The sequence below is a fragment of the Dermacentor albipictus genome, chromosome 8 (genome assembly GCF_038994185.2).
Source record: "Dermacentor albipictus isolate Rhodes 1998 colony chromosome 8, USDA_Dalb.pri_finalv2, whole genome shotgun sequence".
NCBI classification, from domain to species: domain Eukaryota; kingdom Metazoa; phylum Arthropoda; class Arachnida; order Ixodida; family Ixodidae; genus Dermacentor; species Dermacentor albipictus.
Genome location: NC_091828.1, coordinates 104,755,146 through 104,772,226, shown reverse-complemented (window position 1 = coordinate 104,772,226; position 17,081 = coordinate 104,755,146).

Genomic DNA, 17,081 nt, shown 5'->3' with positions numbered 1-17,081 from the left:
GTCCCCTTGTAGGACTCCACGGTGGGTGGCTGGCGTTACTGCCGAAATCTCACATATATTTGTGGATATAGCGCCTTTCCTCCACTCCCTGATCGCCCTCAGAAAAGAGGGCGCACCGATGAAGTTTTTCAGTTTTTCGGACGCCAAGTCCACAACTTCCCACGTTTCCATGTAGTTCACTCGGAAAAACCCGGCAAACCAGTGCGCACTATTTTACCGTTCCTTTTGTCAAAGACTTTGACGTTTTTGGAGCCGGTTATAATGCGACCAGGATGGCAAGCGGTGATCTCCTCCTGGAGCTCCTCGATAAGAAACAAAACCAAAATTGCCTAAGCTTGTGTGATTTGGGGATAACCAACTAACAGTAACCCCGCACCGTACTATGAACACCACCCGTGGCGTTGTGTCGGGCGATGACTTGCTGGAGCTCACTGAGGCTGAACTCTTGGAGGGCTTCAGTGAACAGAATGTAATCAATGTGAAAAGAATTAAGATGAGGCGAGATGGCAAAGAAATCCAAACCAAGCACTTGATAATCCCCTTCGGATCAAGTGTCCGGCCCGAGTCGATCAAGGCAGGGTACATCAAGCTCCGTGTTAGGCCATATGTGCCCAATCCGCTCAGATGTTTCAAATGCCCACGTTTCGGCCACAGTTCGCAGAGCTGCCGAGGCCGTCAAACCTGTGCGAAGTGCAGTGTCCGCGAACATACCTCTGAACCTTGAGAGAACACTCTCCATTGTGTAAACTGTGAAGGGGAGCACGCCGCATACTCGCGGTCGTGCCCATCCTGGAAAAAAGAAAAAGAAATTGTGACGATAAAAGTCAAGGAAAATATTAGTTTCAAGGAGACACACGAAGGCGGGTATGCTACCTGCCCAAAAACACATTTGCCGAAGTGGCGCGTCACGGGGCAGCGCCACAATGGTCCCCGGCGGCTGTCCGACTCACACCCAGTGAGGCGGCAGTAACGCCATCCGCCAACCCCGGCGGCTGCAGCTAGCGCTGCTACGCCAACCGAGCAGACTGGGCCATTTACCTCCGGGCAGGTGCCCCCTAAGGCCTCGTCCAACATGCCGAGGCCTTCACGCCGAACAAAGCGCTCGGAAGACCGCGTGTTCAGAGCCTCGCAAGAGGCGATGGACACAACCATGAGCAAGACGGTGCTACCAGTGCCTAAGGAGCGGCGAGGCGCTTTCGACCGCTCCAAAAGAGAGAAAACTCCCGTCACGGTGCCTGAAAAAGGCCCGTGAGCTAACCTCAGTCTCTTAAACACACAGCACCTAACACATATAGTATCATGGATACACAAATACTACAATGGACTGTGAGAGGACTTCTCCATAACCTCGGCGACATTAGAGAAATAATACACAAACACAATCCGAACCTGCTGTGTGTTCAAGAGACACATCTCAAACCTACCAATACAAATTTTCTTAGAAATTACACCATCTTCCGCAAAGACCGTGAGGAGGCTAATGCCTCCGGCGGTGTAGCAATACTAGCCGACAAGCGGTAGCTTGCCGACCCGTCGCCTTAACACGCCCCTTGAGGCAGTGTCAGTTCAGGCTATTCTTTTTAATAAAATAGTTACTGTGTGTTCCATATATATACCGCCGAACCAGCGACTCGAAAAAACAGGCTTTTATAAGCTCACTGACCAGCTCCCCGAGCCCTATATACTCGTGAGAGATTTTAACGCTCATAACACAATGTGGGGAGACTCGCTATGCGACGCGAGAGGCCGAATCATTGAAAATTTTCTTTTAACTTCCGGTGCGTGCCTCTTTAACAAGAAAGAACCGACGTATTATAATCCACATCATAACTCGTACTCATCAATAGACCTGGCGATCGGCTCCGCTTCCATCTTTCCTGATTTAGAATGGTATGTAATTAAAAACCCATTTGGAAGTGATCATTTCCCAGTAACGCTGAACTTCGTAAACAAACATGACTTGCGTCCACACTTCCCTCGCTGGAAATTGGCCTCAGCTGACTGGGAACATTTTAGGGAATCCGCCCACATATGACGGGATTTTATAGATAATTTTACCATAGATCATGCTGTTTCATACTTCACCGCTTTTATCATTGACGCCGCTGAAAAGTGCATTCCTCAAACAAGAGGCACATCATCCAAAAGACGGGTCCCCTGGTGGAATGACGATTGCAGGGAGGCGTGGAAGAGACAAAATAAAGCTTGGAGCAAACTACGCGAAAGTCCTACAGCAGAAAATCTAATAGAATTTAAACAGGTTAAATCGCAGGGAAGAAGGACGCGACCATCGACTGGCAAAGAGGGCAAGCTGGCAGAGGCTTCTGTCTGGTATAAACTCGTATACTCAGGAATCAAAAGTATGGGATGGGCTGAGAAGGCTTAACGGGCAAGAAATTCATCCGTTACCCCTAGTAAACAGTGAAGCAAACCACTTGGAAGGCCAAGCAGACACCCTTGGCGAACACTTCCAGCATGTTTCCAGTTCTAACCATTACTCCAAGGCATTTCTAAAACACAAACAAGTAGCAGAACACAAGGCTATCGACCGCAAATGCAGACAGAACGAACCCTTCAACGCGCCTTTTAACATCGCTGAGTTGAGAGCCTCCCTGACTGCATGTCAGAGCTCCGCACCTGGACCGGACAGGATCATGTACGACATGATTGAACACCTCCCCAGTTATGCTCAAATGACTCTGCTAGCACTTTTTAATGCAATAGAGGCTGCGGGATACCTCCCTACCGCATGGAAAGAAGTGTTGGTCGTTCCGATTCTTAAACAGGGCAAAGACCCCACATTAGTAACAAGTTATCGCCCGATCGCCCTCACAAGTTCTATATGCAAACTTTTTGAACAAATGATAAACCGTCGACTTTTACATTTCCTTGAATTAAATAAATTTCTTGATCCGTATCAGTGTGGATTTAGAGTAGGACGATCTACAGCCGATCATCTAGTGCGCATGGAAGCAAACATTTGCGATGCCTTCGTGCGTACACAGTCCTTATTCGTGTTTCTCGACATGGAAAAGGCGTACGATACAACTTGGCGCATCGCTATCCTGCGTGACCTATCGACGCTTGGCATCCGCGGCAAAATGTTGAACATATTAGAAAGCTTCCTGCACAACCGTACATTCCGGGTGAAAATAGGTAATGCGTTGTCGCGTGCATTCATACAGGAAACTGGTGTACCCCAGGGAGGCCTACTGAGCTGCACGCTTTTCGTAGTTAAAATGAACACGCTTCGTAAAACATTACCCCCATGTATTTTTTTATTCCGTCTACTTAGACGACACACAGGTAGGTTTCAAATCCTGCAACCAAACAGTCTGTGAGAGGCAGGTACAACCGTGCTTAAGCAAAGTCTCCAAGTGGGCAGACGAAAATGGTTTCAAAGTGAACCCCAACAAAACTTCTTGCGTTCTCTTCACCAGGAAAAAAAGGGCTTGCTGCAGATCCCACTGTTGAATTATATGGACAACGAATACCCGTAAACAAGGAACACAAATTCCTAGGTGTTATACTTGACTCCAGGCTTACATTCATCCCACACATAAAATATCGTAAAGCAAAATGTCTTAAAACAACAAACTTACTTAAAATCCTATCCCACACAACATGGGGTAGCGACAGAAAGGGTTTATTGAATCTTTACAGGAGCCTAGTTCGATCACGACTGGACCACTCTGCCGCCCTGAGCGCGCTAAAAATGTTAGACCCCGTCCACCACCTGGGTATCTGCCTGGCCACTAGCACCTTAAGAACAAGCCCTGTCGAAAGCCTATACGTAGAGTCAGACGTGTGGTCACTCCATTTTCAGAGAACCTACATCAGCTTCACCTACTTTCTTAAAGTGCGCTCTAATAAGGAACATCCGTGTTTCACGACAGTAAACGACCTCACGTGTGAAACACTTTTCCGTAACAGACCCTCCATGAGACTTCCTTTGTCGTTGCGTGTAAGAGAACTTAGTGAAGAAATAGATGTCCCGATACTCGAACATCGCCTAATGGCTCCTGCTAACCTATTACCGCCCTGGGAGGGGCAGGTAACAGATTGTGGCAAATCTTTCGTAGAGGTCTCGAAGCACGCTCCTGAGCTTGAAATTGCTATGCATTTCCGAGAGCTTCAATCGAAGTACTCCTGCTACAAATTTCACACAGACGCGTCCAAATCCCATGCTGGCGTATCCTACGCTGCTGTTGGTCCCTCTCTTTCTGAATCTGACGTTTTGAACCCCCTAACAAGTATCTTTACTGCAGAAGCCTATGCAGTACTGTCTGCCGTAAAGCATATAAAGACACTGAAACTTGACAGAGAAATAATATTCACAGACTCGTTAAGTCTTGTAAAAGCACTCATTTCTTTACAAAAGCATACAAATCCTCTCTTCAATGAACTCTACACACCCTTATGTAACATCTACTTATCACATGGACATGTAGTAATATGCTGGATTCCTGGCCATAGAGGAATCGAGGGAAATGTGCTTGCCGACGAGATCGCCAAATCAATAGCATCGCAGGGCAGTCGTTCTGCTGCTGTCCCTGCCACAGACATGAAGCCTTTCCTAAGAAACAAACTCCGAAGCCACTGGCAATGATTGTGGGACGCAGAAACAAGTAATAAGCTCCACCTAATTAAGGCGAAGTTAGGTTCCTGGCACTCAACTACGAAAATACGAAAAACAGATGTCCTATTTACTAGACTGAGAATAGGACACACATTTGGCACTCACAACTTTCTCTTGTCCGGTAACGAGCCTCCAACCAGTGGCAGATGTCGTAAGCGGCTGACCGTCCTCCATGTCTTCCTGGGGTGCCGGGAAGCCGAAAGAGACAGGAGGAAGCATTTCCCCTTTGCATACCGCCATTGTATTCCCCTGCATCCGGCTATGTTTCTTGGTGAAGAACCGCTTTTTAAGACCAACGCAGTCCACGCTTTCTTAAAAGATGTACTACATGTTACAAGCCCATTCATTTCGTAGCGCATCCTCTTTTCAGAGGATATCGCTAGGAAAGATTCTCTGTATAGCACATGCCTCTAGGCCCTTGGGTTTCAAGGGCCCCGGGGAGGCAGTAGTGCTCTAGACAATTTTATACATCTAGACAATCACATATTTTGTATATTGCATCATTCTTTCCCAATGCATTTTAATGTTCATAGTACAAGTCAATAGTCATTCCCATAATTTTCTTACTCGTACATTTTATGGAATTTGCATCAACTCTTTTAGGCCCCTTTACAGCCAGGGCACATTAAGATCACAGAACTCATCAGTCCACTGCGAACTCATTAATATTAGCGTGGCGCTCTTTGGCCACACCTGACCCTTGCGCGAATAAACATCAAATATTCAATTCAATTCAGTTATGCTGAAATGTCGTACAAATAGTCACTGTAGTACACATGTCTTCATGACACCTAAATGTAGCCTTCAAAACGTTCTTTAATAAAAAACAAGACGGACAACACAAACACCGTTGTCCTTGTTCGACTTACGTGACTGTTCGCACACCTGCCTTTACTTGCAACGAATCCCTGCCACGTTGCTCAATTATCGAGCGCACATTTAATTATAGTAGGTTAAACCATATAATATATAGTTTATGGGCGTGATCTAGTAAGCCCACATCTTGTCTTTGAGGCGCAGTTCTTATTCAACTTTGCATTTTGTACAATTTTCTTACGTAAAATGCACCCCTTCCAGGAGGTTCACGTCAATGGAGCCAATGAATCATAGATTGGCTCCGGCAGGCCATGTTACAGATCCTTCAAAGTGATTATGTCTGTTCCAGTTGTTTTCGAATGAGTGTTTTACTATCATGAAAAAGTTTTGAGAGCGACTGCAGACATAATGACAATTTTTCCTTCTCAGCACATGGTTTTTAATCCGATGTCTGCAATAGTGAAGAAATCTAAGTGCGCCGTTAGAATTACACCCATTTATCTTGTGAACGTAGCACTCGCTAATGCCACTGTGCCTGCTTGGTATCCTTTCGTTAACTACCATGAAGGTGCACATGAAATCGTGAAGAATTACTTGAAAATCTGCAGCGAGATGACGGTCAACATTGAAGAAATAATAACGGACAAGCTACTCAACAAAAACATTGAAACCAGCTTGAGCATGACAGACTATAGAAACAATCAATCAGGTGGTCTTCAACGATGGGATGGAAACCAGCAGAGAACGTTACGAGCGCTGCGCCGACGAGCAATTCGCAGTTCATATATGAGCCCAACGTTGGATCGAGCCTGCACATCGTAAGAGTTCCCGGAGCAAGTACGATACCTCACAGTGTGCCGTTTGGACGTTGCTCCAGTAGCCACTTTCAGTGTGAAATCTCTCATTAAAATTACAACGCCAGGAGAAGGAATATATAGACTATTTTTTTCGTAAACCGTCTTTCGCCAATTATGTAGTTTTGGTTGTAACATGGCGACGCATCAGATCATGACGAAAGTCAGAACTGATTGTCAACGGCAGTTTAAGCGGTCGAGTTCGTCTGAGTGAAGCGAAATCAAGAAACATTTAGAAGGGGAAACCTTCTGATACCAAATGCAAGGGAATGCCAACTCAGTTCTGAGAAAACGCTCAAAAATGTGGAAGTTTCGTCAGAGGTAAAAAAAACTTACACTGCATGGACTTTAGGTAAACGTACTAAAAAATTTACAAACCCCCCGCGGCCTTTTTGGAAACAAGCCTTCAATGCTGACGGGAAGTTTGCCTTGGTCAGAGGATCGAACCGTCGACCATCATCTTTCCGAGTTGGTCGCTCTACCATCTAAACGAAGCAGGAGTCCCCGTCGTATGCGATGGGAGACCGAATTGATGGTCAAAATGTAGCTTCGAGACAGCGATTACGACAACTTTATCCGCGGAAAACGTGTAAAATGAAGGAATTTCCATAAAAGAGAACAAAACTGAAAAGAAATCGTTTTCGTTTCCTCTTCCGTTTCGTGTTAGAGGAAAAGGAGATGACAATTTTACATTTCTCCAAATATTACAGCACACGTTGAAGGTCCGTGAGATGGGCGCAATGGGGAAAAGCATGGGTATCTACCACTTGAACCTAACCGCATTGGGAAGCACCAGTGCAAATAATATGGAGATAGAAGTGTCTATAAAAACTACCAAATAAACCTTTTTAGAAACAGTCTTTGCCAAATGTCATGCACACATGCGACTAAACATCATCGTAAGGGCAAATATTGGTGTAATAACACTAGATCAGGAGTCTATCAGTCCATATTAGTAGAATCTTTGGGTTGTGGGACTTATCAGTAACTGACACCGGTTTTAGAACAAAAAACATCACGTTAAGGTGCATGCATACATTGGATGAAATAAACATGACAGGCAGAATGGTTTCATTGGCGGAATGGTAGCGGTATTGCAGAGTTGCCAACTGCGACCACACCGTGAGACGCTGATGGCATCTCACGGGGTGGACAGCGCAGTAAGAGTGTGGCTCCCATAGACGCTGCAAAGCGGGCACCCTATGGTCGGTGCTCTCTGCAAGTGCCTTCGTGCCGGCTTAGTCAGAATAAAAAAAAATAAAGATGGGCATTCCATGTCCTCCAAGCGCAAGCTCGACATGCGTGGTGTCCTTTTGGAAGCACGCCACGTTGGTCGCTCAAGCTGCCACTTCACTCGCCGCCACCACTCTTTGCGGAAATAAATGGAGGCACGACGGAACGGCTCATTAACAGCCGTGACGTCCTCCTACGAATGTTTACTTAAGTATTCCAGCATCAGGTGTCGCCTCACGAGGTACCAGAAATGCTCGTTCGGGCTGTCGAGTTGCAGACGGCAATCCACGCGAGAGTGGCAGACGACACGCCGCTTGACGACGCCGGCCATTAGCATGAAGGCGTCCATGTTTCGAAAGCTCCTGGCAGCGTCTCCAATCATGGCGGCTGTCTCTGCAGCACTGATCGCCGACAGCCGGGCAACCTTTTCCGGAAGTGCTTTTGAAGCTGGTCTCGTTTCAGCACTTGCGCCGAGGACTTCCAGCTAGGTTGCCAAAGTTCGTGAAATCAATATCAGCATAAATGTGTGACATCGATATCGATATATTGAAGAGTTACGCCTTCGTACGACGTGGGTTACACGCAGTATTCAAGTCGACTTCTCCTCCTTTTTCTTCAATAAATGCTTTTCCTGCGTTTTAGATTTTCAGTTGCCGCTCTAGCAGGTTTCACTTAAGCCAGGGCGCGGTCGATGGGGCATGTTGCCATAAGTTACGAGCATAGATTACGATAGGATGTTAGTACATAGATATACGAAGCAAGAATAGTCGTTATATGGGCCGTGTAAACTTGCAAGCATTGGCTTACTAATTTAAATATGATATGCGTAATCGCGACTGAACGAAGACGTACAAAGAAACGCACACACAGAGACAGCGCTGTCTTTGTACGTGTGTTTCTTTCTACGTCGTCGTTCAGACGTACTTACACATTCTCTCATGGATTGAAACCAACAAACACGCCTAGGTGTTTTAATTGAATTGACAAGCAAGGTGCCACGCGTGCGCCTGTAAACATGAACACATATCACTCAACGAGCCCACAAACTCGCTGTCAAAATGCCGCAGTGAGGGATCGTGACACCAGCAGCGATAGAATAGACCTTCGTGCGTTTTCTCGCTTCAACGCGAACGAAACGTCGAAAGCACAGCGCATACGGAGCTACAGTCACTACGCGCACTCTGCAAAAATCGAAGATCGCTTTGAAGATGAGGACCGCGCGAACGGGAGAGGGTGTTCTTCCCCGTGCAGATGCCTGCGCAGGGAAGACCTCCCCCCCCTCCCATCCCATCCCTCACCTCAGCTGCTTCGTGTGCGAAAGGAGAGAGTACGCTTCCGGCCCTTCTTCTTCTCTCGTACGCGCGAGAATCAGCTGCGGTCGCCGGCTCACGCTCGTACGCTTTCACGTGCACTTAGACTTTGAGTATACACTTAAGAGTCCTGGGGACAGCAAGCCAGACGTCAAGCCGCACGTTGTTCGGTTCGTGGTGTCGGTTTCAATAGCGGTCGTCGCTGTAGGTGGCGCCGCGTTCTGTGGCTCGTGCCCCTCACTTTCTTCTCGCCACATTGGAGACCTTTGGCCCTTTTTACTAGGTTTGAAGATTGTCACGTGACGCTTTCTCGCTAATGCTTCCCCCCCCCCCCCAAGCATTGTGGTCTCTTTTTCGTCGCTGCTGCTGATGGAGCCGCAATTATATCGCATGGACCACGTGGTACACTGCTCTCGTTGGAATAAAGAAGCTTGCGCCTGACGTAATACAGTTGAGAAATTTTGACTGAATACTCATTGGGAATAACAGAGCATGTGCTTTTGAAAGCATGGCAAATGGGAAGCCACATAAAGCGGTGCTCGAGCTCGGAAACAAGCTGAGTACACGGGTGATATTGGAAGTGATCACTGTGTTCCCGCATTCTGAAGCTTCGCACCCATTTATTTCGTGCTGTTTTGAATGAGAACTTCTGGCAGACGCCCTTGGCTCGTGCTTTGTGATTCTTTCCGATAAATACACACGAGAAACAGATTGCGGTTGCTGCCCCTAAATAATAGGAAGATCTCGAGAAAAGATAAACCATTGATCGTTTCATACCTCCGTTGCTCTCTATGCAAGGTGAACGTAGTTATTTTCGTTTCCTTAAAAATTAAGAAAAATTAAAACAATTAAGAAACATCAACAAGGAAATGCGGCAATAATAAACGGTTTTACAAAGCTTAGACAGGCTCGTGGATGCTTTTCGGGGCTGCCCGCCTGCTGCCGTCATTGCCACGTGACGATACTTTCAATTCCTCGCCATCACATCGAGTCACCAGAGTGGAAAGTCGGCAGAAATTCCCTTTTATTTTCGAGTAAGGCTTCATTTATTTGGTAGTAATCGATAGTTTAGTGTAAAGGCAGTCAACTTGGAGTTTTCAAAGAATCATCATCATCATCTGCCTAGTTATGCCCACTGCAGGGCAAAGGCCTCTCCCATACTTCTCTAAATACCCCAGCCATGTACTAATTGTGGCCATGTTGTCCCTGCAAGCTTCTTAATCGCATCCGCCCACCTAACTTTCTGCCGCCCCCTACTACGCTTACCTTCCCTTGGAATCCAGTCCGTAACCCCTAATGACCATCGGTTACCTTCCCTCCTCATTACATGCCCTGCCCATGCCCATTTATTTTTGTTGATTTAAACTAAAATGTCATTAACTCGTGTTTGTTACGCCACCCAATCTGCTATTTTCTTATCCCTTAACCTTACGCCCCTTATTCTTCTTTCCATAGCTCGTTGCGTCGTCCTCAATTTGAGTAGAACCCTTTTCGTAAGCCTCCAAGTTTCTGCCCCGTACGTGAGTACTGGTTAGGCGCAGCTCTTATGCACTTTTCTCTTGAGGGATAATGACAACCTGCTACTCATGATCTGAGAATGCCTGCCAAACGCACCCCAGCCCATTCATATTCTTCTGATTATTTCAGTCTCATGATCAGGATCCGCGGTCAATACCTGCCCTAAGTAGATGTATTCCGTTACCACTTCCACTGCCTCGCTACCTATCGTAAACTGTTTTAAAACAGGGTTGAAGTGCCTCAGACAGGCTGGCCAACGTTTCGATAGGTGGACCTATCTTCGTCAAAGGCGGCCTCGTCATCCTCGGCGTGTTAGTTTTAAAGGGTTAGTGTAGTGACGTCACGTGCGGGTGTTGTCGCTGGCGGCTGGTTTTAAAGAGAGAGATTACAAGAGGGAACAGGCGTTCTCGTCCGACGTCTGTGAGCCTCATTCTCAAGACGAAGGGACAAGAGTGTGAGAGTGGGCACGCGGGGAGGAAAGAAAGGAAATAGAAGCGGACAAAAGGGGGGAAAAAGGAGAAAAAAAAAAGCAGGGGGAGCCAGGGTCGTGCCAAGACACAACAAAGGGGGGGGGTGAAAGAAAAAGAAAGAGAAAAATGAAATCTTTAAGAAATACGGGGGCTTGGGAGCGTGTTGGGGATGCGAAGGGTTAGGAGGTATTCTGGGGAGTCGTTGGCGGCATGTTTTTGAGGCATTAGAACGGCCGGTCAAGCAATAGGTCGAGTAATTTTGAAATAGTTAAGGTGGCGACGCGGAGTCTGCGGTGCAATGTGCGGGGTGCCTGAAAGGCAGCGGCATGGTCTTTCAAGGGGCACTGCCCCACGCGCTTAACGTAGGTGTCGTTACGGCGGCATCCAGAAGGCGATACTCCGGGTTGAGGCGCCGAAAAAGGCATATTGACTTCGGAATGTGTTGTCGAGGGGGTTTCAAAAAAAAAACAGACTAAAAAAAAAAAGGGGGCAGGGGGAAGGGGGGGGGCGAAATCGGTATAGGAAACAGGAGGGTGGCGCGTGCAGAAGCGGGCGCGGGCAAATGTACATGGAAGAAGGGGAACGTTCACTTGGTGTAGACGTAAAATCCTGAAAGAGTACATTTAAATTGAGTAGTAAGCATTCCTCCGAAATGAAAGAGTAGGTGAGGTTAAGAATTAAAGTTGGCTGGTGGCCTAATGTGTTTTGTGTATTGGTTGATGATATGAGAGTTTCAGATTTAAGTTACAGCTTTTAAAGATTCTAAGTTGCCGCGTGCCAAATTAATTCCTGTCGGGTGTAGGCAATTAAACTTGTGTATGAGGTATGATTCCGTGTACTTCCTTTCACGAGGGGAACGGAAATTTGTTTGTAGTATATAGAGCCGTGCTTTGTCAAACATATGTCCATGTTCATTAAAGTGGCTGGCTACTGCTTTGGGTAAATTGTGTTTTGTGTCCGCGCGGTGACCATTGAGTCTTGTATTGATTTGTTGTCCGGTCTCACCTATGTATTGTTTGCTACAAGCGGCGCATTCTAGACAGTAGACTACATTGCTTGATGTGCAGGTGAAAGCCGAAGTTACCTTGTGTGTGTAGTTCGACGCTGTACTTTTTACTGTAGTAGTGGATTGAATGTGTTTGCATGTAGAGCACCTGGGGCGACCACAGGGATTGGTTCCCAACTTCTTCTTTTTCTGTAGTTTGGCGTGCACAAGAACATCTTTAAAATTAGTGTTGCGTCTGTAGGCTACTCTGGGAGGGTCGGGGAAAATCTTCTTAAGTTTCTGGTTGCTGGTGAGGATCGGGTAGTATTTACTTAGGATGTTATTCACGTTTGGGAGTGCGTTTGAGAATTTAGTAGTAAGAAGAGGCGTTGTTGTTCTTGTGATCTTCGGGCGGGGCTTGAGGACCTCGGCTCGATCAAGTTTGGTTGCAGCGATGTAAGCTGTTTGAAGGTCACTGTTTGGGTGGTTCCTGTTTGATAGCGTTTCTTTAAGGTGATCGAGTCTATCTATGTAGTCTTGGTTTTCAACGCAAATGCGACGTAGTCGTGTAGCTTGGCCTTTAAAGATGCCTTGTTTGCAATGTCTGGGATGGTGGCTGGTATATTCTAGGTACTGTTGTTTGTCGAAAGGTTTCCTATACAGCGTTGTCTTTAGTTCACCATTGTCAATGTATATTGTTGTGTCCAGAAAGTTTATGCGCTCAGTTGAGGATTCTGATGTGAATTTTATTGTTGGGTGAACAGAATTTAGAAAGTATATATATTTATCTAGACTGTCTTGGCCATGTCCCCAGATTATGAGTATGTCGTCTATGTATCGTAGGTATGTGTGGGGCTTGGTAGTGTAGCGCGATAGGAAATCTGTTTCTAGAATCCCCATAAATATGTTCGCGTAGGTTGGTGCAAAAGGCGTACCCATGCTTGTACCATGTATCTGTAGGTAGTAACTCTCTTCAAATTCGAAGTAGTTATGTGTGAGAACTAATTCAAGGAGAGACAGGTAAACTTCAGTAGAGTGTTGTGCACTGTGTTTAGACAGCGTTTCTTTTAGCCGCCAACGACTCCCCAGAATACCTCCTAACCCTTCGCATCCCCAACACGCTCCCAAGCCCCCGTATTTCTTAAAGATTTCATTTTTCTCTTTCTTTTTCTTTCACCCCCCCCTTTGTTGTGTCTTGGCACGACCCTGGCTCCCCCTGCTTTTTTTTTCTCCTTTTTCCCCCCTTTTGTCCGCTTCTATTTCCTTTCTTTCCTCCCCGCGTGCCCACTCTCACACTCTTGTCCCTTCGTCTTGAGAATGAGGCTCACAGACGTCGGACGAGAACGCCTGTTCCCTCTTGTAATCTCTCTCTTTAAAACCAGCCGCCAGCGACAACACCCGCACGTGACGTCACTACACTAACCCTTTAAAACTAACACGCCGAGGATGACGAGGCCGCCTTTGACGAAGATAGGTCCACCTATCGAAACGTTGGCCAGCCTGTCTGAGGCACTTCAACCCTGTTTTAAAAAAGTTTATACCACAGTGTGCCATTCCATCTGCCAGCCCCTTTCTTGTTTTTGGACTATCGTAAACTGTTGTTCTCTTCCGAGACTGTTAAACTTTCCTTTCGTTTTCTGCAGATTAATTTTTAGACACACTCTTCTGCTTTGCCTCTCCAGGTCAGTGAGCATGCATTGCAATTGGTCCCCTGAGTTACTAAGCAAGGCAATATTATCAGCGAATCGAAAGTTACTACGGTATTCTACATTAACTCTTATCCACAATTCTTCCCAATCCTGGTCTCTTAATACCTCCTGTAGACACGCGGTGAATAGCATTGGAGAGATCGTATCTCCCAGCCTAACGCCTTTCTTTATTGGGATTTTGTTGTTTTCTTTATGGAGGACTGCGGTGGCTGTGGAGCCGCTATAGATATATTTTAGTATTTATACATACGGCTCGTCTACACCCTGATTCCGCAATGCCTGCATGACTGCTGAGGTTTCGACTGAATCAAACGTTTTCTCGTAGTCAATGCATGAAAACTGTATGTAAGCGTTGGTTATATTCCGCACATTTCTCTATCACCTGATTGATAGTGTGAATATGGCCTATTGTTGAGTAGCCTTTGCGGAATCCTGCCTGGTCCTTTGGTTGACAGAAGTCTAAGGTGTTCCTGATTCGATTTGCGATTACCTTAGCAAATACTTTGCAGGTAAAGGACAGTATGCTGATCGGTCTATAATAATCTCGGACAGTATACTGATCGGTCTTCAAAGAATACGGTACAGAATTGAATAACAATCGGGATTATTCGCATCTGCCCATCGAATAACTTTCAGTAGCATAGGTACATTTCTTCCTGACATCAAGAACACACATCCAGTCATGCTGCTTCGATTGTCCAAATTTATTTACAAGATCACGTGCTTGCAGCCATGAGCCGGATGGCACGCAGTTAGGCTGAAATGTTGTGTAGTGAGAAAATGTAACATGCGTGAATATATGACGAGTAAATGCAAGCTTGCAAGAATAATGAGCTGGACAACATAAACGCCATTGTCCTCGTTGTATTTACGTTCCTGTTGCACACCTGCCTTCACAGACTATAAATCCCTGCCATATCGCTCTCTCATTCAAGGTATATTTATTCCTGTATTTAATGTTACGTTATGGCCAAGGAAATTTAGTGGGGTAGTGATATTAACAATTTCAAATAAATAAATGTGCAATAGGGTAACGCATATGCGTATTCTTCATCCGAGTACCCGCCGTTGTTGCTCAATGGCTATGGTGTTAGGTTGCTGAGCACAAGGTCCCGAGATCGAATCCCGGCCATGGCGGCCGCATTTCGATGGGTGCGAAATGCGAAAACACCCATGTACTTAGATTTAGGTGCACGTTAAAGGACCCCAGGTAGTAGAAATTTCCGGAGCCCTCCACTACGGCGTGCCTCATAATCAGAAAGTGGTTTTGGCCCGTAAAACACCAGAATTTATTTTTTCATTCGAGTACATATTCAAGCATTCTTATTTTTTTTAGTTTTGCATTTGTTGATGTGCCCCTCAGGTTGCCATTCTCAATGGAGCCAGATGTAATAGATGGGCATGCAAATACTACTAAAAGTGACCTATAAAGTGAATATGGCTACGTCGTTTTCTCTCGAATAGTTATTTAATTAGCCTAACAAATATTTAAGATATACTGCGACACTCTTAACAATCTTTGTTGTGACCAAATGCTTTTTAATGAAATTTCTGCGTAGGCACATAAGTGTGCCCTTAGCATTAGCTGTATTTATCCAGTAAACGTAGCACTCCCTAATGCGGCAGTCGGGGGGGCTTTGCAGCATTTCCATATTTTCTGGCCGGGACTAGAAACACTGAGACAGGCTGGGTTGGGTCAACGCCTCCTACAGGGTCGGACGTCCCTAGGGCAATCCCCAGTCGCAGGCTAGTGAAACGAGCCCGATGGGCTGCTTGCGCACTGGATTTTACGGATGTCTGGGGCGACGTTAGCAAACGAATGAGCCCATAACCTTTCTGCGCACAAAAACGCTATGCAGTCATCGAAAATGACATGAAAATTTGCAGGGAAAATAATGAATACACTAGAGAAAGAAAACAGTTATGGCGGAGGTCCCCTTCTAGACCGCTGAAATTGGCAGGAATCTCAGAAGTTAGACTGAAGAAACAATAAATGTGGAGGTACTCAGCGATGGGACGGAAACTGGATGAGAACGTTACGAGCATTGGACCAATGAGCTGGCTATACGCAGTTCATAAGTCTGCTCTAGGTTGGATCGAGCCTGGTTTACAAAGTAACTACGATATCTCGCAGTTTGACGTTTCCAGCTTGCTCCAGTGGCCACTATCAGCGTGAAATCCTTCGCGAATATTAAACGCAGCCACGGGGAATGCATGCACTGCTTTTCATTTCCAAAGTTGTGCTTCGCCCATTATGGAGTTCTCGTTGTAATACATAGCAATGCATCAGCTTATGGCGACAGCTTAGGTCGGTCGCTCAGCAATCAGCAAACCACCATATCAGCAAAGGAGCGTCCTAGCAGATTGCAAATAGGCGCTCAATCGATGGGCAACCCGAAATTTCATCATACTGAATATGGCTAATCAGTTCTGCGTGAACGCCCAAGGGAAATAAATTTTGAGGAAATGGAACGAAGTTGCAAAGCACACATTCTCGTTTCCTAGTCAGCTTCTTAGTGCACTAAAAGCGGTGGTCAATTTTTCTCATTCTGCGAATATTGAACACACCCGTAAGGTTCATAATATGCATTTGTGGGTAGGTATGGATCTCAGCCGCTTTATTCTAACCGCGTCGCGAGTTTCCAGTAAAAATAATGAGCAATTAAAGGTTTCTAGAAGACTAGCGAAGAGATATTTTTAGCAACAATTTTGCCTAAGTTTATTCCATACATACGGAGAAATGTAATCGTAAGCGCAAATATTAGTGTATTCGCAGTATGGACCAAGAGTGTTTCAGTCTATATTACTGGAACTTATCCGTAGTTGTGGATACTGGTCACCGACACTGGTTTTCAGAAGAAAAAGAAGAAAAACACGCTAAGTTGCACGCACACATGTGTTAATGGAAAGGACAGGCGTAGTCTGTTCATTGTCTTGATTGTAGAGCTATAGATGGTCAGGCACAGCCCCGTTTCGTGAGGTGAACGGCTGAGCAAGAGTATTCTCGATGTATTCGAGCATCAGGTATCGCTTCACGGGGTGACAGCAATCCTGATTCAGGCTGTCGAGTAGCAGACGTCAATACTCGGGAGGGTGGCAGACGGCACGGCGTGTGACGACGCTTGCCATTAGCATGAAGGCGCCCATGTCTCGAAAGCTCCTGAGAGCCCCTCGAATCATGGCGGCTGTCTCTGCCGCACTTATCAACGAGAGCCGGTCAACCTGCTCCGGGAGTGTGCTGTGACGCTGATCGCGTTCCAGCGCTTGGGCCGAGGATCTGCAGTAAGGTTGCCAAAGTTCGCAAAATCAATATCAGCCAGAATGTGTTGCATTGGTTATGATATAGTGAAGCGTTGTGCCTTCGTATGACGAGGGCTACACAATGTGTTCAAGTCGACGTCTCCCCCTTTCTCTTCAATAAATGCTTTTCCTGCACTTTAGATATTCATTTGCTGCCCCAACAGGTGGCACTTACGCCAGGCCACGGCCACTGGGGCACGTAGCCTAAAATAACGAAGTACCAGTTTGGTCCGAAAGGCGAAGCACC